This window comes from Myotis myotis, unplaced genomic scaffold (assembly GCF_014108235.1).
Source record: "Myotis myotis isolate mMyoMyo1 unplaced genomic scaffold, mMyoMyo1.p scaffold_m19_p_2, whole genome shotgun sequence".
NCBI classification, from domain to species: domain Eukaryota; kingdom Metazoa; phylum Chordata; class Mammalia; order Chiroptera; family Vespertilionidae; genus Myotis; species Myotis myotis.
The window spans coordinates 95,518,561-95,542,631 of record NW_023416324.1 but is presented as its reverse complement, the minus strand read 5'-3'; positions in this window follow the sequence as shown (position 1 = coordinate 95,542,631).

Sequence of the window (24,071 nt, the reverse complement as noted above, 5' to 3'; positions counted from 1 at the left end):
TATATCCTAAACACTTGAACGTAACTTGTTTATACAGAGAATGACAGGACCTCAAAGACAAAAACGCTGCGTCTCTCAGAGTGACCGCATTGGAAAGGCCAGCGCGCCCCCTAGTGGCGTTAAGAGACATACAGCTCCTTTCCCCTTCTTTCCCTGCTTCAGGGTTCTTTCAAGATGCCCCAGACCCATTTTGTGGTGCTTTTCCCATATCCCTATGATGTGGGGATGTTTATCCTATTTACAGATCTGCACTAGGTCGTGGCTATCAGGAGTTTCGGTTTATTTCATATGGTTTTCCCAACATCACATATAAGAACTTTGCATCTGACATCGCAGGCATAAAGGTCTTCACTCTAAATCAGGGGTTCTTAAACAGGATGTGCATCAGAATCACTTGCAGGGCTTGTTAAACACAGGATGCTGGGCCCACCCTTGTTTCCTATTCAGTCTGTATAGGACAGAGCTCGCGCTAGTATTCCTAATAAGCTCCAAGGGGACGCTGATGGTGGTCCAGGGACCACACTTTGAAAACCACAGGTCTAGAAAGGCAGTTTGAATTAAAAATATTTCCTGGTTCAAATGGGTGGGTGTTAAGGCTTATCTATTAATTAATTAGGCAAAGATCTAAAAAGGTTTTTCTAAAATAGCTTACCCACCCAAATATCCCTGTGATTGATTATTGGCCCCTGGGGAAAAGCAAGGCCTAATTTTAAACCCTGCACCAGAAAACAGAACCTCTCTGTCTTTATTCAAATCAATGAAGCCTCTTATTTTATTCTAGTAAACTCTGCAAAGAAAAGTCAGATGGGCTCTAGCTGGTTTGGCTCATTGGTTGGCGCGTGGGCAAGGGCAGGTACCTCAGTTGCAGGCTCCATCCCTTGCCCTGGGTGCCTGCAGGAGGCAACCAATCGATGTGTCCCTCTCACATCCATGTTTCTCCCTTGCTGTTTCTCCCCCTCACTCCCACTCTCTCTAAAAATCAATGGAAAAAATATCATTGGGTGAGGATTAAAAAACAAAAGGAAAGAAAAATCAGATGTAATCATTGAAGTCTGCCTGCCTCAGTTGAGCAGTAAGTCAAGGTACTTAGACCCAGCAATGTCAGTATCCTCCAAAGGAGGTGGTGATTACAGCAGGTGGGAAAAGAAATTCCTTTATTGGTTATAAAATCTTTTGAGGGTAGAACAGAAAGAAGCCAAAGAAAGGGGGCTGCAGTCTCACAGTCTCAGTGTATACAAATAATGATCCTTAGATACAAATAGGTAAGGCAGAATCATGGTGGGTGGGGGAGAAAAGAGAGAAACAGAGGGAAAGATACGGATGGGGGGGGCAGCAGGAGGAAAGAGGGAGAGAGAAGGACAGGTGAACAAAGAAAGATAAAGAAGAGGGAGGGAGAGAGGAACTGGGGGAGAAAGGGAAGGAGGAATGGAAGAAGATAGAGGAGAGAGGTAGGAAGAGAAGGGGAGGGAGTAAGAGACACAGGGAGACAGAGAGAGAGAGACCTAGAGGGGAGGAATCCAAAAAGTATCTCAAGAGTTACTGTCCCAAAGTTAGCAAAGCAGCCTTTGAAGCTGGGCTGCTGTCCTCTGAGGCCACAGCTATCTCTCAGAGTCTCCAATGCCAGGCACTGGTTGAAAGGCGCACGTACTTTTGTTTTACTTGGCTTCTGCTTGGGTTCTGGGGAAGTAAGAGAATTCTCTAGCTGTGCATGCTCAAAGTTTCTGAACTGCTGCAGCAACTTCTAGAAAATTTAGGGAGAATAAGAGTTAACATTTTAGAAAGTGGAAGTCTGATTTTGGGGAAAAATCTTCAGGCCCATAGTATATGCTACTGTGCTATATAAATAGAATTAGTACTTTCTTCCTGTAAGACAAATTCTCTTCTTTATTCATTTATATCTAATTACTTTGTATCAAGGTGATTAATTCAGAACAGGCACCAACTTATTTAGAATGGAAATATATTTTAATATATTTTATCAGAACGGAAATACATTTTTCCAAACCTGCTTCTATGAAACACTATCTGAGCAGGAAAAACACTGCAGACGTAGACACTGGGCCAGGGACAGCCACAGCATAGTTGTCAAGATCATCTGGGAAAAAGAAAAGTCCTGGAAGTCCTTTTGGAGTTCAGAGCGCCCTGAGTCCACAGCAATCCGACTAATAAATATTCAGCTTCCAGTTCCCAGGGGACCTGTCCATCCCAGGCCTGAGTCACCAGTCCTCTTGGCATAAGTTTGTGCAAGAGACCAGAGGATGTCTGAGGAGCAGCTGGGAGGCCAGTGCCCTCAACAGTGTTCCTTCCGGAAGGGCTCCATCCTGCCCGTACAGCCTGGGAGCAGCTGTCTCACAGATAAGAAGACACCCAAGGGGCCTTGGCCAGAGCCCAGCAGGGACTTCACTCCCCAGAAAGTGCACGCCACCTCCCAGGACTTGGAATTTGACTGAGTGTGAGCCCCAGGACATGTGGAATGGAAGACCTTTTCCTCTCTCCCCTGGTGATCACTAGGGTACCCTTTCATCTCTTGCTCCCCAAAGCAAGCCCTCATCTACAGAGAAAGTTTAGTTTATCTCCCACTCCACCCTCTTATTTACACCCCCACCCCGCACTGGGGTCTCTAGCCACTGTTATTTGCACTTTATCCAGGACCTCCCCACTCCCATTACTTAAGCCCTTCCCAAGTGCCCTCCCATGGCCTGTGAAGCCATTACTGTCACACTTACATTGCTTCCTCATGGAGGAGATGGAGGTGAGGCCCAGAGAAAGCCCCCGGCAGAGGCCTGGTGAGGCAGTGGTGCATGTCCCCTTGCTCGAGTGGCTAGGTTTTGTTTCCTTCAGCTAGAAAGACTCCAGAGCCGGCATGTGGGGAAGCCCCAGCTGCAGCCAGCCTGCACTCTTCTGGGCAAAGCCTCTGAGGTGGCTCCCCAGTCCCCTGTGGGAGGCCATGCTGTTCCTGAAACTGATCAGACAACGCCCTGCACCCAGGATCACACCTCCTGGAGAGAAGTAAGATGGGGAGAGGGGGAAGCTATTTCCCTTTGGAGCTGGGGAAGACTGCGTGGTTCCCATAGTATTACGAACATTAAGAAGCAGCTGTGTGTGGTTCCCTGTGCATCAGGCACTCTGCTAACTTGCACGCAAGATCTGTCAATTCTTCAAATAGTCTTATAAGGTTCACAGTGCTAACGCCACTTCCTAGATGAGCAAACTTGTTCACCCCTACACAGCCAGTAACGGAGAGGGTCGAAACCCTAACCCGAACCCATCGGACTTCACACATGTGAATGGAGTGGTCAGGAGAGGATGGGGTGGCAACTGGAGTGGGAAAGGCTTTGCTGAAAGGGTAGGCATGCCATGCCCAACGTGCCAAGGCGTCCATGCCATCCACCCTGGCGATGCATGTGATGCACACAGCATGTATGAGGGCATCCATCCAGGGGCCCATAAATCACACAAGGCCCAGTCTACACCACTGAAACCTCCCTGCAGGCCTGGAGGAGACAAGGTCTGCAGGCGCCTCGAGAGGGGCCAGTGCTTGCGAGGACTGCCGTTTTCCTGGATGTGTATGTGCCTCCGAAGCCAGGCCTTCTCCCAGGGTGATGCTCCTGCTGATCTTGCAGGACTGTTTCTCAGACCAGGCAGAGGCTGAGTCACTGGGGGATTCTTAATTTGGAAAACAAGATTACAAAAGAAAAAGAGAAACCACAATTCTATTAAAAATCACATGTAGAACAGGCTGCAGTTACAACTTTCATTTTCCTTCCCCACGTTCAGTGCTGACATTAGATGAGGCTTTGCAGAATTTCCGAGCAGGCTCTGCGGGCAGGAGTGGGAGGTTTGGTTCTGGGATTTCTATTTCCTTTACCAGCAAAGCCCAGGTGAAATGTTAAATTTGACTGAACCACTGGGGCAGGAAAGAGCATGAAGAGGCTTTTTAGAATAAATTAGGGTACAAGGATGCTCTCGAAGAAATGGGAATTAAATATCTAAGCAAGTGTACCCCAGTGAAAAAGAACTGGTAAGAGAAATTGAAATTTTCAAGGCCACCCCAGCTTTTTTTTTTTTTTTTTTTTTACTGTGGAGGAAGGGTGGGAGATCTCAACCCTCTTTGGACTGTGGCTGGAAGACCACCCTGTGTTCCTGCCTCTGCAGTTTTTAAACACAGCCCTGGAGTCTCAGGGCAGATGCTCAGCAAGGAGCGGCGACGGCCTTTGTTGTCCTGTCTTCCTGCCAGTCCTCCTCCTAGCCTGCTGCCTCTGTCACTGCTTGTTTGATATTTTCAAATCCGGCTGAGGCAGATGATGGGGCCACAGGAGGAGAATCCTTCAGGGCGTCTTGTTTGGTTTGGAAATATTTAAATGTCTGCTGCATTTCCTCCGAGAGGGGAGAAGTCAGGGCCTGTGGGAGAGCCCTGCCCTCCAGCCACAGCCCTGCAGGGACCTGGCTCCTCTATCCCTGCACTAGGGCCCTATCCCCAAGGCTCCCCCCTCGGCACCATGAGAAACTCAAGACCAACCCAGACATTCCCCATGACCTGTTTACAGTCCAGTGACTCAGCTTGTCACTCTCTTTAAGCCACTGCAGCAATTGTCCATGATCACAGAAACCTGCTCAGCTCCTGGGAAAATCGTCAGGCATTATTAACCTCCACTGAGGGACCCGTGTTTTCCATGGATTTCAGTGCAAGTGGCCACCACAGACGAACACAGCCTTTAAGAATGAAGAGCGTGTCATTAGGACATTAACTCCTCTGCTTTGTGATATATGAAGCAGCAAATGGCTACACAGATTGATTAAATTCTTCAGCTTCCCTTTGGCACATAAGCACCCCCTAAAGCTCTTGAACCTCCCTGCACTCTCCAGGCAGCTGTGACCCTCACCACGCTACAGCCTGTGACCAGGTGGACTTACAGCAAAATGCACACCTCCCTTTGGGGTCCCAGGCACCTGATGTTGGCAGATCTGTATACTCACACCCACCTTCAGAGCGCAGCCAGACTGACAGAGGAACGTGGGAAAGTGGGATATGATACTGATTAACTGATATGGAGTGGGCTTTGCAAAGTCAAAATATTGATTGATGTGAGAGCTTGTGGTCCAAGGAGATTTGACTCTGTAAACACATGGCTCACCATTGTAGCTTCCTGCATCAGGCATAGCCCTGCCTCTTCTGGGAAAAAGCCTGGCTTTACAGGTTGTCAGGAGTTTTCTGAGGCCTGCCCCGGACAGGTTAGAAAATGGAACACTTTTCCCTTCATGCCTCTCTATATGAGAGAAAAACTCATCATGTTATAATTCTCTGTGCAGACAGCTGACACAGGCTGTGGCTGATCATCCAAGTGTATGGAATTGCCCCTTATGAACAAGTCAGGGTCACTACACTGAGGTTTTTGCCAGAGATTATAACCTTAATCTCTGTTGTTCAAATCTTAGCAAAAGCTATTTTGTTTTCATTTTAAAGATTTTAAATTGATTTTTAGAGAGAGAGAAAGGGAGAGGGGGAGATAGAGAAACATTGATGAGAGATACATCAATCAATTGCCTCCTGCATGGCCCCTACCAGGGATCAAGCCTGCAACTCATGCATGTGCCCTGACTAGGAATAGAACTGGCAACTTCTCAGTGCACAGGATGACATTCAACACAACTGAGCTGCACCAATCAGGGCAGCAAAAGCTAGTTTAAAAACATAACATTTATAAGAGATTACCCAGCAACACGCAGTCCATCCATTCTACATTCCATCCTTAGCTCACCAGCCCATCAGCCCACCAGAAAGCTAAGAACTTGGGAAAGAATTTTTCACACATACAGAGTTGTCCCTCTGTGTCATATTTGGGCATTAGCCTGAAGCCCACACTGAGGGACCTTACAGGGAACAGCTATTCCATTCTCACTAGCATGTTTACTGGAGAAGGGTTGTTAACAATATGTCCTGCTCCATCGTGGCATCCTATAAGTACCAATTTAAGCACCGGTTCTAACCAAGGGCTCTGAGTCACATAAGTGATGGTCACGGCTCACTCTTAGCTTTGGCCACAGGAAAGTTTCCGAACTCAAGCCCACCCTCACTCCTCCATAACCATAGAGCTCTGTTTGGTGTTACTTTTGCATTCTGGCTCTACCCATCTTTCCTCACCCGGCTTCTTCTCTGCAGTTAAATGCAGGGTGGGGGCAAAAAAAGGTTTACAGTTGTGAGTACATGAATCACAGTTTATTCTTATATTATTATTTATTAAATATTGTGTTATTTTCCATATAAACAACTATAAACCCCCACCCTGAATATGTTTGCAAGCTGCCTCGTCCTTCCTTTTTCCCCCTCCTTATCTTAGAAAGCTTATGTTTTAATTTTTAGTTTTCTAATTTGCTATTTTGTCTTAAATTTTGTTACATTTTCATGAACACATGCACATCAGAGATGTGCAGCAGGTCCACTAGGACAGAGGTTGAAAACTGAGCCCCCTGCACAGTCTCCCCTCAAAAGCGACCACTGCCTTCCTTCTCTCGTCTCTCAGGGACAGCCGACACACACAGGCCTCTAGTCTTTATTGTAATTTTGATATGTACTAAGACCAAGTAAAAATTTCCCAGTTGATTGTTTCCTTTTTATTCTTCTGTACTTACTTATGAGGTCTTAGAGGTCTTGCTGAAAAGAGCTATGGATTTTCTTAAAAACACACATATTCACATGGCAATTGTGTTTTTTAGTGTGTAGAAATTGATCGAAAATTTTCTTCTGCCTGAACTGCTACTCAAACAAGATAAAAAATCTGGAAAGAAAAAGAGGAGCATGAAGCAAAGGAATTCAAACAGTCCTTGTAGCCTACTGCAATGGAAGGCAGATCTGCCCGTCTAAAAACAATTCCATCCACTGCTGAAAAGTTGGAGAGGTTTCCAGCACCAGCGAAGGAAGGATAAGAATGTCTGTAGCCTGATTGTTCCCTTGGGCTGCAGGCCTCAGCCTGGGGACTCAATAGAACACATCAGTGATCTGGGCAGCCTCTTGTCTGTGTGGTCGAGGGGAATGCATTACTGGAGGGAAACTGCAAGTCATTGATTTGGGGCTTCAAACACGATCTTGTGGCTTTGGGATTTTTTACAAGAATCATAAAAATAAATACACTTTCTTTATCTATAGAGTCAGAAACCATTGAATTGTATTATACAACTAGAGGCCTGGTGCACAAATTCGTGCATGTGTGGTTGGCCAATTAGGGGGGGGGGGGGCAATTGAGGGCAGGGCCAGCAGGGGAAGGGGCCGTGGGCAGTTGGCTAGCCGGCCCTGCCCCCTGGTCAAACTCCCAGTCGAACTCCCGGTCGAGGGGACAATTTGCATATTAGCCTTTTATTATATAGGATGGAAATCTCAGGAGCAGAGCATGTGGGTGGGTGCTAAGACAAGCCTGGGCCTGGGCTGATGACAGGTGCTGGGCCTGGCCTCTGAGTCCTCACATTACCATTCAGGTGAGGTCAGTCTTCACTCTCTGAGTTTATAACAAATCTGCCCAGTTCTGAGGAGAGAGGAGTTTCAGGTGTCCTTGTCTGGATAGCCCAGTAGCCAAGGTTGACTGCCTACAGGTGGAGACAGGACACTGTTGTTCCACTGTTGTGCTTGAACCCCAAACAGATCCTTCTGTGTAGGAGCTAACAGGCGTGCCCAGAGGGCAGTTATGAGAAGAACCCAAGCACTAAGATATAGCAGCCAGTTCACACATATTATCCCACTTAGTCCTCAGTGAGCCTTAGGAGTTAGGTCTTCTATTATTTTAATAAAAGGGCAAGAGGCTAGGACTGAAGCAGTGATTCAACCTGAGGCAATAGGGCAGCTTAGCAAAGACACAGGAGAGGAAGCAGGCTCTCGGCTTTGATTTTGAAAGTGTGGCCATTGCCCTTCAGAGGTCCAATGAGGAAACACAGTTTTGTGATCTTGGAAGACAAAATCTGAACCATTCTGGTAAAATAACAAGACCTTAAAGCATGGGCAGGAGTAGTTCTCAACCAGGGACAATTTTGCCCCCGGGGACAGAGGGCAATTTTTGAAGACAGTTTTGCTTGTCACACTGCAGGGCAGGATGCTCACTATGGCAGCTAGTGGATAGGCTTCAGGTTCCGGGAAACGTCCCACAGTGTGCAGGCAGCCCCATAGCAAGGACTTACTTACCCAGGATTTCATACAGTTGACAGAGATTAAGAAACTCTGGTCTATTGGCATAAAAATGTCAAACTTTATAACGGTTTCAACACTTTTTAAGAAGTCTTATAAATCATTAAAAAGAGCATGCTTCTCTACAGTCACCTTGTATTCGCCAAGTTAAACTTTCTGTGTCTTTTGGTGACTAGTGTACTCCTGTTAGCTGCTATCATGGGAGATCATATTGCCCAAGTAAGAGTCTTCACAATACAATCTACCTGAAGAAATATTCCTTGTTTTGCCACAGATCTACACTCCAAGATGAAGGAGAAACTTCGAATGAATATGGATAACTCCAGGCCGGGTCTGTACTGCACAGGAAGAGAGAGGATGGGATACCTATCAAGGCAGCAGGGCACTTCTTGTGCACAAAGCATATTGACTTTGAAAACATCTAATAAATGATAGCAATTGTTAGGGACTCTTGATAAAATGATTCTCCCAGAGTTCCCTGGATTTATCACGGATTTTAACATCACTTCTTGATGGCAGCTAGTTTATCATAATTCCAAACCTCTCAGACGCAGATGTAGTTTGGGCTGAACAAACCCCAGGGGACTCACGAGGGGTCCCAGCACAGTGATGGCTCATCCTCCCCCAGATGAAGAAGGAGATGTGTGTAACAGGGCTGCCCCCTTCTTTACTCCAGAGCATTCTTACATCTGGCAATACTAGAAACCACAAGTCAAACACAGAATAACTCAACTAGCTAACAAAGGAATGAGCAAGAGAGTCTCTGGCAATCTAAATTGCTATCATTTCATTTCTCTTCTTATTTTCCATTTGAAAGTTTTCACTAATTCTGGAAGTACCATTTGACTAAGAAGAATATGCACTGATTAATTATGAAACATATAACAAGTTCCTCAAAAGTTATTGCTTTTATTCATTGTTATAAAAATATTTTTGAAATAACATTAATTAAAATTTGCAAAAAAGAAAACAAATCACTTATAATACAACACTTTCAGGAATTTAAACAATAAACACAAAAGAAGCGAGAAGGGCAGAGTGAGTCTGCACCTGGAGCAGGCATGGCCTATGGACGCCCTTAGCTGCAGGCAGTGTGGACCCATAGGATATGTTGATTTTCCCAAACCCAGATTATTATGTAAAATCTCCCAATTTTTAAATATTGTCTCATACTTTTTAAGGTACTGTGATGGCTAAATAAAACACATCTATAGGTTAAATCCAAATGACAGCCAACCAATTAGAAAACTTTGGTATATAAATTTGCATCCAAATATGAGTGAAGAGAAGACATTGGTATGAGTTTATATATTTTTATAATTTTATAATCAGAACACAGAAGAAATAGTTGCAATAATATTAATGGGTTTTAGGCCTCTGAACTTATTAAAAAGCTATTGAAATAATAATGTAGTTAAAGAAAATATATTGGTTGAACTCATTATACATTTAATCAGAAAAACATGTCTTAAACATAGTTGCATGCATGTAATTTAGAATTCATCTTTACCAAGAGAAATCTATGGATAACATAAGTGCAAATCAACTGAGGGTGAAATTGAGAAGATTCTTGGACAATCAATGAAGTCACTATGACAGCAGACACAACTGCAAGGACCATTTTTGAAGGATAATTATATTCTTAAGAATAAGAAAAATGTGCCTTTTCAATGCTAAAACTAAAGGAATTAAGTTGTGACTCATAAGTGAAAATAACTGTGGAGTGTTGTACACCCACTTCTGCAAAGACATTTCCACCTTTACAGTAAGAGGAAAGGTTGACCATTTCAAGCACAGATATCAGAGCATATATGCCATAACTTGGAGTTATGAGTTTATTTATTCATAACTCAAGGGCTAATGTCTATCCATTCATTACTCTTTGAGCATCCTAGACCTTAGGAATATAGAGGTCAACAAAACTAACATAAGCCCCACCCTCATAGAGTACATGGCCTGGTGGAGGATACATAACATAAATACAAGTATCCAACTCTATAGATATAAAAAGCCAGCAACCAGAACACCATAACGACCAGAACAACTGGTCACTATAACACCCACTGTGGCCAGTGAACCGGCCTGATGGGGGGGGTGGGGCCAGCTGCTGGCCAACCTCCTGCAGCCAATCCCTCAGGCCAGCCCCACCCCTGATGGGTCCCCACCCCGATCAGCTCGCAGCCCCCTACCCCCAGCCCACCCCACCCCTGGTTGCCCCCCTACCACAATAGGGGATGGGGCAGCTGGCTAACCTCCTGCAGCCCCTCCCTGCACCTGGCCCCACCCAAAATTGCCACCCCCCACCTTGATCAGGGACAGGGCTGGCAGGCCAACCACCTGCAGCCTCTCCCCCGAGCCAGCCTCATCCTTGATGGGCCCTCACCACCCAATTGGCCGACAGCCCCTCCCCCTAGCAAGCTCCACCCCTGATCAGCCACCCCACTCTGATCAGGGACAGGGCTGGCCAGCCAACCACTCATGGCCCCTCCCCCAGACCCCTGACCTCCGATTGCCACCCCTATTGTGGAGGCAGGGTTGTAGGCCAATTGCCCGTGGCCCCTCCCCCCAGTCAGCCCAGCCCCAATCGGGGTGGACAGGCAGGCCAACCTCCCATTTCCTCTTCCCGACAGGCCCAGCCCCGATCCACCCTGATTGGGGCCAGGCCTGACAGATCCCCCACCTGTGCACGAATTCGTGCACTGGGCCTCCAGTGTCTATATAATTGTAAAAAAGTGATAAGCACAATGAAGATGTTAATTGGCCTATGAAAATACTGTGGGTTCTGTCTGCCATAAGCAATTTGAAAATACGTGGGGGAAAATCAAGACAACTGACTATTGGGCTATGATTAGCATCCAATTCATGGCCCAGATTCTTGCCTGAAGCAGTTAAAAGCATACTAGGTATACCAGTTAATGCGGATTTTATAATCAAAGAAAACATGATAATTTCAAGAGAAACATTAAAAGTGCTTTATTCAAAGTAATGTCCATCGCTAGCTACACATTTCCCCCATCTTTCAGGTAATTTGTGGATATTGTCCCACTAGAACTTTTTCTTGTTTTGAGGCAAAATATTCAGAGACCCAACTTTCCACTTCTTTGTACCTTTTGAAGTGCTGCTCAGAAAGTGCGTATGTCATCCAGCGATCAGAACAAGTGCTAATCTGAAGGAGCAAGGTCTGGTGAATACAGCGGGTGGGTTCATACTTCCCAGGCAAGATCTTTTAACATGTCTTTAACTGGCTTTGAAGTGTGTGGTGGTGCGTTATCATGAAGCAAAATTACTTTGCCGTGTCTTCTGGCCCATTCTGGTCGTTTCACGATCAAAGCGTGGTTCAAATTGATTATTTGTTGTCAGTAGTGATCAGTATTAATGGTTCACCTGGTTTTAGAAGCTCATAATACACCACACCTTCCTGATCCCACCAAATGCAGAGCATTGTCTTCTTTCCGAAGCGATTTGGCCTTGCAGTCGATGTTCATGGTTGACCTGGATCAACCCATGATTTTGTGCATTTGGGATTCTCAAAATAAATCCACTTTTCAGCACCAGTCACAACTCAATGCAAAAAATGACTTTCTTTCATGCCGTTGAAGCAACATTTTACTGATGAGTTTTCAGTTTTCCATTTGTTTTTCGTTCAGTTGCTGTGGCACCCACTTTCCTTCCTTTAAAATCTTTCCCATTGCCTGTAAATGACCAGAAATTGTTTTCTGAGCAACATTTAATCTTTCTGCAAGTTGTTTTTGAGTTTGATATGCATCTTCATCCAATAATGCTTGGAATTGTTGGTCTTCAAACTTTTTTAGTTGACCTGGATGTTCTTTGTCTTTCACATCAAAATCATCACTTTTAAAGCGTTTAAACCAGCATTCACAAGTATCTTGAGATGGAGCATGTTCACCATTAGCTTCCCAAAGTATATGATAACTTTTTCTTCAAAATAAAGTAATGAATTAAAACTTCCCACAAATGCTTTTTTTTGGCATGAAATTTGACATTTTTTAAGCATAAAAATCTCTATGATGTTAACACCTTCAGAAAATTTGACATATGAAGTTTTGAAGCTTGTTGTCAATACAACAAAATAGCATACATAACAAATCGCATATATATCAACATATGTGTAACTCCATCTATTGAAAAAAACCCACATTATTAACTGGTACACCTAGTAAATGTTCTTTAGGAGGAAAACCTTGACAGTATAAAGGTGAAAGTATTATAGGAATATTTAGATGCTGTAATTAAAAGCAAGTATACAGTTTGAAAGGAGTAACTCATTACCACATTAAGACAGAGTTAAGATGCCCTAATCCAGCGGTTCTCAACCTGTGGGTCGCAACCCCTTAGGCGGTCGAATGACCCTTTCACAGGGGTCGCCTAAGACCATCCTGCATATTAGATATTTACATTACGATTCATAACAGTAGCAACATTACAGTTATGAAGAACAATGAAAATAATTTTATGGTTGAGCCACAACGTGAGGAACTGTATTTAAAGGGCCAGAAGGTTGAAAACCACTGAATCAGACCATATCAGGGACAGTCATTTCTCATAGCAGTGACCTTGCACATCAAGGGTGAGGAGGCAGAGCCATGGTAAACCCAAAGATAGACTAGTATTTCATAATAGACTGCTAGTTCCTGAGGGAGACTGTGAGATCATCCCCCACCCTCAATCTGAGAAGACCTCCATCAACCCCTAGACGATTTATTAAGTACCTGCTCTTCCGAGGCAATTCTAGCTTGAGCTTATGATCTACCATCACCACAAATGATTTGCTATTGAGAACACATAGACAAGCTTAACTGTAAGACAGGAGCATCAGCAAATGGAGGTTTATTTTTTCTGCTGTGCAAGCTTTGAATAAGGACTTGTCAGTGAGGGGCTATCAGTGTCCTATGGCTAACTCCTATTGTGTTGGAGAACTGAATGCCAAGTTTTCTCTGTCATTTTTTTTTCCATCTTCTTTATGAACAGAGAGGAGTGAACAGAAATGAGAATCAGGCTGTGTGGTTTTCACAGGCAACACCAGTCTTTTTATTTTATTTTATTTTATTTTATTTTATTTTATTCATAAAGTCATTATATTTTGTTTCCAAAGCAGAGATAAGAGGTGACCACAAGTGAATCCACTCATGAGCTGGAACCCCAAATCTCTAGCTCCAGCCAGCGGGGCAGCAGACAGGGCTGGGGACCGGGACCAGCACGAGTGGGGCCCCTCCTCTCTGAGATGGTCTGGCATCAGGATGTGCCTGAGAGCCTGCACAGTCTGGGCCTTGAGAGATGTGGGGGTCATGGGGTCAGGACTCATAGTTGCTGGGTTCATCCTCATCATCCTCAAAGCAGCTGTTGGCTTCCACCTCGATCTCACCATCCTCCTTGTGGTTTGAAGTCTGAGCCCGGCTGGGCGGGGCCATGGTCTCCAGGAAGCACTCTGCCAGGGTGGGCACCTGCGTGAGGACAATGTGCGCTCCCGGCCCAGCCTTTGCTCTTTCCACTTCTTGTAATCAGGGAGGCGTCCACTGTCACTCATCTTAAACAGTGTTTCCTCCTTAGTTGTTGTACTGCCAATCACAGCATGGCCCTGGCAAGGCTGCCAGAAAGCGTGCAAATAACACGTCTTGAGACAGACAATCCAACCCACGGAGCAGAGAGGAATGTGAAGCACGGTCAGCTGCCGTCACAGATTCTCACACAGGTTGTAAACGTCCGCAGTGTGCAGGTCCCTTCCATACAGCTGGGGAGAGGTGATATGCGGTGGTGGCAAAACGGGTGAGTTGAAGACCAAAGACTTGAGCGTATCTATTTGCTCATCAGTAAAAATGGGAATGAAACAGGCTGTTGTGAAGATTAAATAAGAGAATTTGGTAAAAGTTCATTTACTCTGTTAATTCAGATAATTCGTAGTAAATGCTCAATACATTTAAGTCATGATTATGATTTCCTGTTCACCTTCACTGGCTACTTCTGTCTGGGTCTGTCATTGAAAGCAAAGGAGAGAGTGGGCCACGTCGTCTCACAACTTCTTCCTGGCCCTGAACCTCTGTAACCAGAGGACAAAAACCCATTTCAGGGGCTTTCAGAACAGAAATCTCCTCTGAAATTAGCGGGCCCAAGTAAGGATCTCAAGTAACAGAACAGAATGGGGGAGTGGTTCAAACTGTGTTTGATGCCAAGGTTTGGTACAACTCCCAGATTCACGGGATCACAAGTGTTTTGGCTGATGCAAGTGACAGAAAACGTCTACTTTCACCTGGCAAGAAAAATGAGTAATTCACAAGTTGTTACATTTATATATATAATTTTATGTTTACACTAATCACCATTATTGAATACTTATATGTGCTAGATATCATAGTAGGTGTTTTTATATACATTTAAAAAAAAATTTTTCCAAATAAATCAGTCAGGTAGATTTTTATGGATAAGGAAAAACAAGGCTCAGAATGGGCAAGTGATTTGCCCAAGGACACAGATCTCTTATTTCCATGCTCATTGGTGCAGCCTGGAATTGCACCCAAGCTTATGAGGCTCAAAACCCACTCTCTTTTCATCATGCTAAGTATTCCAAGTATCTGTTGATTGTTTTTACAGGAGGAACTTTTATTAATGTGCATAAAACAACAACACCCTGACTGACCACTTTCATCAGCCCATACCAGGGAGTCCATGTGAGTGAGGGGTCAGGCACTGCATGAGCTACCCAGTCTGCTCAGACCAGGCACAGAGAGGCAGCCAGGGGTCAGCAGGGACACCCAGTGTTTCGGGGAGTCACTGTCCATAGTAGTAAACAGGAAGGCAGTTGATGCTGATTGTACAGTGAAGAAAAGCCACTCTCAAATTTCTACCGCATGTGGCTTCTCATAGCTGGAAAAACCAAGCCTGCCAGTGTCATCTACCACCAAAGAGAAAGGAGCCCCGAGGCCTTGGAAGATGGACCACCCATGAGAAGTCTAATCAGGATCAGGCTTCCCAGCACTGGAGAGGACAGGGTGCACCAAGATGAGACAGTCATCACCGTGAAATGCCTTCCAAGCCTCCCCTCTAAGCAGAAGTCCAAGTCAATCACTCTAGCGGGGAGAGGGCTATAGGGTCATTTGACCAGGTCCTACCGCTGCAGCCTTCAGGGAACCTCTATGCGAGGCACAGAGCATGGTGTCTTTCTCCTCTTTACTCAAAATCCAGCTTTCCTTCCAAAATGCCCAGCCTACAGCTCTGCACTGTAACTTATCCTCCCAGCCCAGAGTCGTATATGAACAGCTAAACAACCCTTACAGAGCAGCTGTTCCATAGCTGGCACAGCTTCCACCCAGAGGTGGGTGTCATCAGCTGGTTTTTACAGATGAACTAAGTGAGGTTCAGAGCGGTAGCTAAGCTGCCATGGCCACAGAGCAAGTAAGTGCTGGAACTGGGCTTCCAGGCTGTGACTGTGGGGCACACCTTGCTGTCTCACCTTTACATCAAGAGAGAATAGATACAGACAAAAGCTAAACAATAACAAAGGACAATTCAAAAGCAAAGACATGCCCAGGGCTTGGCCCAGTGCTTCTCTGAAATTTCTGTGGTGCTGGGCTTCCAGCACCAGCTGATGGCACTTGGGGAACCCATTTCAAGGGTTTGTTTTGCAGAAAAGGAACATTCCTGTTGCTCTTTCTTATCTCCATTGATACTGCGGACAGCCTTCTGGGGTTTCCTCTACTATTGCCCACCCTGTCAGTATCCAAGCAACATCCTCAGGTGCCCTAGGTCCTCTGCACCAGGCCTCTAGTATTGAATAAGAGCAGGGAAAGTGAATATCCTTTCTTGTTCCCAATCTTAAGAGAAATGCTTTTACTAGTAGTTTTTGTCCACTGAGTATGATGTTGGTTGTGGGTTTGTCCTATATGCCCTTTATTACATTGAGGTATGTTCCCTCTATTCCCACTTTGCTGAGAGTCTTTATCATAAATGAATGCTGGATTTTATAAAATGTTTTTTTCAGCATTTATTGATATGACCATATGATGTTTATCCTTCATTTTGTATAGGTGCTATATATATCACATTTACTGATTTGTGGATAATGTAACAACCTTGCATCCTCATAATAAATTCCACTTGATCCTGCTATATGATCTTTTTAATGTATTGCCAGATGCAATTTTCTAATATTTTCTTGAGGATTTTAGCATCTATGCTCATCAGGGATATTGGCCTATATTTAGGTTCTTTTTAGTGTCTTTATCTGGTTTTGGAATAAGGATAATGCTGGCCTACTAAAATGACAGTGGGCGTCTTCTCTCCTCTTGAATTTTTTGGAATAGTTTAATAAGGATGGGTGTTAGTTCTTCCTTGATTGGTAAAACTCACCTTGAAGCCATCTGGTCCAGGACTTTTGTTTGTTGGGAGTTTTTTAAATTACTGCTTCAGTTTCATCTTTTGCAGTCTGTTTATTCAGTTTCTGGTTCTTCTTGATTCAGTTTTGGAAGATCGTATGTTTCTAGGAATGCATCCATTTCATTCATATTATAAAATTTGTTGGCATATAGTTGTTTGTAATATTTTGTTACAATCCTTTGTATTTCTTTGGTGTCACTTCTCTTTTATTTCTGATTTAATTTATTTGGGTTTTCTCTTTTATTTTCTTGAGGAATCTGGTTTAAGTTTTTTCAATGTTGTTTATCTTTTCAAGTAATCAGCTCGTCAACCAAAGGACTTGTATGCATGCATATTAGCATAACCAATGGACACAGACACTGGGGCTATGGGGGCTTGCCAGGGGTGGGAATGACTGGGAAAATGGAGACATATGTAAACTTTAGACAATAAAAAAGAAGAATCAGCTTGTGATTTCATTGATTCTTTTTCTTTTTAAATCTTATTGGTCTACACATTGCATTTGGGAGATATATCTCTTTTTTAAAATGTAATTTTATTGATTTCAGAGAGAAGAATAAGAGAGCAATAGAGATAGAAACATCAGTGATGAAAAATAATAATTGATCGGCTGCCTCGGAGAGGAAGACAGAGGGAGTGAGAGATAGGAGCATCAATGATGAGAGAGAATCATTGATCGGCTGCCTTCTGCATGCCCCACACTGGGGATTAAGCCCACAATTAGAGCATGTGCCCTGACCGGGAACTGAACCATGAACTCCTGGTTCATAGGTCAACACTCAACCACTGAGCCATGCTGGCCAGGCTGATTTACAGTTTTATATGGTCAGAGAAGATGCTTAATATGATTTCAATCTTCTTAAATTTATTGAGACTTGTTTTGTGTTTAACATGTAGCCTATCCTAGAAAATGTTCCATGCACATTTGAAAAGAATGTATATTCTGCTGGTTTGGGGTGAAATACTCTGTCAGTTGAATTCATCTGCTCTAGTCTATCATTTAAGGCCACTGTTTCCTTGTTGATTTTCTGCCTGCAAGATTTATCCATAGATATCAGTGGGGTCTTAAAATCCCCTACTATGAAAGTTTTACTGTTGATCTCTCTCTTTATGTCCATCAATATTTGCTTTATATATTTAGGTGCCCCTATGTAGAGTGCACAAATATTTACAAGGGTTATATCCTCATGTTGGATTGCTCCCTATATTATTATGTAGTGTTCTTCTTTGTCCCTTATTATAGTCTTTGTTTTAAAGTCTATTTTGTCTGATATAAGTATTGCTACTCCAGCTTTTTTATTTTTTCATTTCTATTTGCATGAAATATCTTTTCCCATCCCTTTACTTTTAGTCTGTGTGTATTCTCATTCTGAGGTGGGTCTCTTATATACAGCATATATGTGAGTCTTGTGTTTTTATCTATTCAGCTATTCTATGTCTTTTGATTGGAGTATTTAAGTCATATAATTTAAAGTGATTATTGCAAGAAACAGATTCTTTATTCTATGTTCTATTTTTCTTTTCTCTTTCTTAAAAATGACATCATTTCTTCTTTTAAAAAAATCCTCACATGAAGATATGTTTTCATTGATTTGAGAGAGAAAGGAAAGGATGGGCGGAGAGAGAGAGAGAGAGAGAGAGAGAGAGAGAGAGAGAGAGAGAGAGAGAGAGACTGATTGAGGAAAACATTAATCAGTTGCCTCCTGCATGCACCCTGACTAGGAATCAAACCCACAACTTTTCAGTGTATTGGATGATGCTCCAACCAACTAAACCACATTGGTGGCCAGGGCCTTAAAAAAGACCCTTCAGCATTTCTTCTAAAACTAGTTTAGTGGTTATCAACTCCTTTAGCTTTTTCTTGTCTGGGAAGCTTTTTATTTCTCCTTCAATTTTAAATTATAGCCCTGCTGGAAAAAATACTCTTGGTTTTAGATCATTGCTTTTCATCACTTTGAATATTTCATGCCAATCCCTTCTGGCATGAAGTTTTTTGTTGAGAAATCAGCTGACAGTCTTATGGGCACTCCCTTGTAGGCAACTAACTGTCTTTCTCTTGATGCTTTTAAGAGTCTCTCTTTGTCTTTAACCTTTGTTGATTTAATTATGAAGTGTCTTGGTGTGGGTCTCTTTGGATTCATTTTTTGGGGGACTCTCTGTACTTCCTGGACAGTGTGCATTTTTTCACCAGGATAGGGAAGTTTTCAGTCATTATTTCTTCAAATAGGTTTTCAAACCTTTGCTGTTTCTTTTATCTTTTTGGTACCCCTTTGATGTGGAGTATATTATGCTTCATGATATCCCAAAGATCCTTTAAACCAGTGGTTCTCAACCTGTGGGTCGCGACCCCTTTGGGGGTCGAACGACCCTTTCACAGGGGTCACCTAAGACCATCGGAAAGCACATATTTAATTACATATTGTTTTTATGATTAATCACTATGCTTTAATTATGTTCAATTTGTAACAATGAAATTGGGGCTCACCACAACATGAGGAACTGTATTAAAGGGTCACAGCATTAAGAACGTTGAGAACCACTGTTTTAAACTATTCTCATTAAAAAAAAAAAAATTCTTTCTCCTGTTTGCTTCTATTATTGGGTATTTTCTTTACTTGTCTTCCAACTTGCTTATTTGATCCTCTGCTTCATCCAACATACTGTTTATTCCTTCCAGTGTATTCTTCATTTAAGATATGACTGGTTATTTTTTATGGTTTCTATGTTGGTTTTCATGCTGTTACAGGTCTCACTAAATTCCTTAAACATCCTTATAACCTATTTTTTTGAATTCTGTATCTGATAAATTGCATATATACATTTTATTTAGCTCTTTTTCTGGAGATTTCTTTTATTCTTTCATTTGATGGCAAGTTTCTTTGTCTCCCCATCAGGCTGCATCTTTGTGTTTGTGTCTATGAATTTGGTAGATATGCTATGACTCCCAGTTTTGGTTGAGTGGTTTTATGTAGTAGGTGTTCTGTGAGACCCAGTGGCACAGCTTCCTTGATCAGCCAGTGGAGTGCTCTTGGTATTTCCCTTGTATGGGATACATGGGCCCTCCAGTTGTAGTTGAGTCTTGATTGCTATTGGCTCATTTGTGGGCTGACCCTCAGGTTGGCTGACGGTGAGGATCAACCTTAACCACAGTGCAGATGCTGACTATACTAAGTAGAATTCACTTCAGCAATGTCTGGTTCCTGCTAAGACCTTCCTATGGATATGCTGCTTGTGAAGCTAATTGGATCCTGCTTTGTTGTTGTCCCAACCTGACCACTGAATGTGTTAGTTCTGGGGTCTCTTGGGAGGGACTCTGGTGCAGGCCAATGTCAGACATTGCCTATTACTGGCACTGGGCAACTTGTATGGAGCTACAAGGTGATCCACAGTTTGTGGCTACTTCTTCTGGGCTCTGAGCTGGAAGGACAAACCTGCGCACTAGGGCTGGCTTTTACCAGCACCAAGCCCAGGGGCAAGTCAGCAAAAGTTCCAAGTCATCCCAAGATCTGCCTTCACCTACCTTCACCTGCTAGCTGACTGTTAGGCTCAGGCACTAAAAGAGCCTCAGTCACTGAAAGGTGGTACTCAAGTTGCATGAAGTAGGTTGTTAGTGAGTCACCAGGTAGGGGTGATTAGTGTTCACCAAATTAACACACACTCAAACTCTCTGCCAGTACTAGGTATGTAGTCACTAAGCAAAAGTCCCAAGGTATACCAAGTCTAGCTGAACCCCTCTATGTGCCCCCTCTATGTGCCTACAGGTGGGGCAGGGTCTCATAGAGTCATCAGAGTGAGCCCAACAGAGTTTATTAGGCCCAAACCGACCAAGATTTGGCCATATGAAGGGAAGGTTCTGCACTGGCTGGACAAATGAGGGTAAATGGCCCCTGTGCTAGAACCACACACCTCAGTCTGTCCAAGATTCTGACATGAAGCTGGGGCTAGTGGATCACCCATGAGAGAGAGGTGCTGGTCAGGCTTGGGAAAAGGTGAAAAGAGTGTCCCCTCTAGAACTGCACTAAGTCTATTCCAAGTTCTGCACAGACCTCTGCAGGATGGAGCCACCAGGAGTCAGTAGGGTGGAGCCTGGAGAATAGGGCCAGCAGATCTCCTGTGAGGGGGAGGTGTCAGTCAGATTCATGGAAAAGTGAAGGAATGGCTCCCAACACAAAGGTACACAACTCAGTTACCAAACCCCCTGAATCTGCCCATACCTCTACACCTTAGCCTAGGCAGCTGACTCCTTAGCAAGGCTCAATCTCCACAGGGTGGGGTGAAAGTGAGTCTAGAAGGTGAGGCTATTGCATTCCCCCAGGCTGGTGCCATATGGAGGGCAGTGTGCCTCCCAAGAAAGACATGTGGCATGAGAGAGGGACTCACCATCAATATCCTGGGTGTTGTCCCTTCAGGTTTGTCCCCAGAACCACAACCCCAGTCTCTCCTTATGTGATTCTAGCCCATTCTGCCCTCCCTTTTCTTGAGCCCAGGGTGAGTGGTTATGAATGATATTTTGTGCATTGGGCCTTTAATGGTGCCTCAAGCTGACTCCTATTTCTCTGTGGTAAACAGAATCTGTGTTGATTTTCATAGCCATATTTTATGTGGGTACCTCTTCCCAGTTCTGGTACTCTTGGCTGGGGAGTCCAGCTTGAAGTTGAGACCCCACACTTCTCAGAGGGAACCCCCACAGCTGAGATATCCCTCTAGACTAGAGCCTCAGCTGTTACCCATGGGAGTGCAACAGCCCTTTTTTGGTCTCTGCCCTGTTTACCAGTCTCGGTGTGGCTTCTTCTTTAAATCCTTGGTTATAAGACTTCTCTTAAGCTAGTCTTAAATTGTTTATTATGGTTGCTTGTTCTATATTTTAGTTGTAATTCTAGTTTGGTCCTCACCATTCCACCCCAATAACCTCAACCCAACCCTAGGCAACCACTAATATGCTTTTTGTCTGTATGGATTTATCTGTTCTGGACCATTTCATGTAAATGGGATCATACACTATATGGGGTGTTGGTTTTTGGGGGTGGTGTAGGGAGCGGCTATAGGGTTAAGCCTCAGACTGACCTGTTGGAAAAGCCACAAACAAGTCCCAGCTTAGAGGGCACAGACCTCTTAGCATAATTAAGCTTAACCTTATGAAGCACCCTATATCTTACCTGGGTAGCTAATGGGCTGTGGGAGGTGCAGCAAGCTCTGCCAAAACAAGTGACACTCACAAGAACATTGTAACTATGGTGAGCACTACCTTGTTTACCTCTGGTTATAAAATAAAGGCTCAGCTTGCCGTCTGGATCTCTCTCTGTGGCCTCAGCCAGGCACAGGAAGATCCACCTAGACCCAGCTTATTCTCTTTGTCTGTCTTTTCTACATCCTTCGCCGCACGCCCCCCCCCCCCCCCCCGGCCTCAGGCTTACCAAACCCTTGGCAGAGCTGGCCCGGCACACGTGGCACCCAATGCGGAGCCTGAGTTCAGGGGAACTGCAGTTGTCAGGTGAAAGGATGCTCCAGCGAAGTATGTGCAGAAAGTAAAAAGGAAGGTAAGGAGCAAAGTTTAGTAATAACTAGGTGTTAAATATGGGAAATTCAGGATTGCAAGAAAAGAATTATACGTATCTATGCTTAAGGCTATGCTCCAAGCACGGGGCTGTTCTGTGAGGTATCAACAGCTTTTTGATGTGTTGGATTTTGTAAGTAAAACCTGCCCATGGTTTCCTGAGGAAGAAAAGGTAAATGTAGAGGCATGGGAGAAGGTAGGAAAACAACTTAGAGATCGTTATGTAGTTGAAAGTCCAGGGAAAATTCCTCTCTCTACTTTCAGTCTGTGGTCCCTGATCCGGGACTGCCTAGAGCCCACTCCTGAAAGGGAAAGAATTAATGTGGCAGGGGAACTAAGATGGATAGTGGAAGGTTACCAGAGGCTTATTATTGTCACAAAGGTTTGTCTCTCACCTGAAGACTACTTATTATGGAAGTATTATATGCTTGTTTGTGCTGACATTGGACCAGCCTATGTTCAAGGAGCAGTATTAGCTGCCCCATTAAAGGAGATGTTATTCACTGGTCAGAGAAAAAGGAAGGGGACTGCTTTAACTGTAGCAAACTAGGGCATTTTGCTATAATCCATTGCCCCTTAGGCAGGGAAACTTCAAGCAGGGGCCAGCCCCAGCCCTACCAAACAGTAGGGGCCTTATCCTTAACCCCACTGCAGCCTTTCCAACTGGCTCAGTAAACCTTCATCATGCCACCCTGGGAAGCGCAGGATTGGCAAGTTCTTCCTGAGGTGATAGATCAGGACTCAGGCAATAGTGGAAAGCACCAATCCTACTTAAAATGCAACTATAACATCAAAAAAAGGAGGGGAAAGGATTTTATGTGTTAAATTTTTTGAATTACGATGCAGAGGGTCATACAGTGGCCGAAAGGCATCGGGCTTCCTGTACAATAGCCTCTGCTGGGTTAGCCCAGTGGAAGGATGCACAAACCAGATAAGAGTTTTACCAGATTTAGTAATGATATGGGGAAGAGGTTGTGTTTTGTGTCTTTCCAGAAGGAGCAGTGCAGCCAATTTGGGTACCAGAGAGTTACATGCGTCACCACAATGGACCCAGAGAAGCTCCTTGTCCCTTCGTTCAAAAGACTGAGAGTTGCCCCAATAACAGCAATATGATGAAGGCATGCAAGAGATTGTGGTGCCAATGTGGGGTCATCTGAAGAGGTTAACGACTGAAGAAAAGCAAGATGTGGAAGCTACTCCCTCAATCATGTATCTGGCTATGCTAGCATTGGTTAGCTGCCAGTCTTCTGCAAAGTCTTGCACAGCCAGGTCTGAGGACTTTGAGTAAATCATCAAAAGAAACTCATTTAGTAGAAAAATGTTACTGTGATTTGATTTCTCTCTTACTGCTGTGTTGCATTGGCACTGTTTTGTTATTCTTACTAGTTTTAAAATGTTAACATATTGGTATTGTTTTGCTTTAATAGCCAGAGTTTTGTTCTTTATCTTCAAGTTTTAAAATAACATATCTGTAGTTTGGGTTTTGCATTGGCATTGTTTTGTTATTGTTTTAATAGCCAGAGTTTTGTTCTTGATGCTTAAGTTTTACTTTCATTATAGTAGCTTAAAAATAAAAAAGGGTGAGATGTAGGGAGAAGCTATAGGGTTAAGCCTCAGGCTGACCTGTTGGCAAAGCCACAAACAAGTCCCAGCTTAGAGGGCACAGACCTCTTAGCATAATTAGACTTGACCTTATGAAGCTCCCTAGATCTTATCTGGGTAGCTAATGGGCTGTGGGAGGTGCAGCAAGCTCTGCCAAAACAAGTGAAACTCACAAGAACATTGTAACTATGGTGACCACTACCTTGTTTACCTCTGGCTATAAAATAAAGGCTCAGCTTGCCGTCTGGATCTCTCTCTGTGGCTTCAGCCAGGCACAGGAAGATCCACCTAGACCCAGCTTATTCTCTTGTCTGTCTTTTTTGTCTGTCTTTTCTACATCCTTTACTGCCCCCCCCC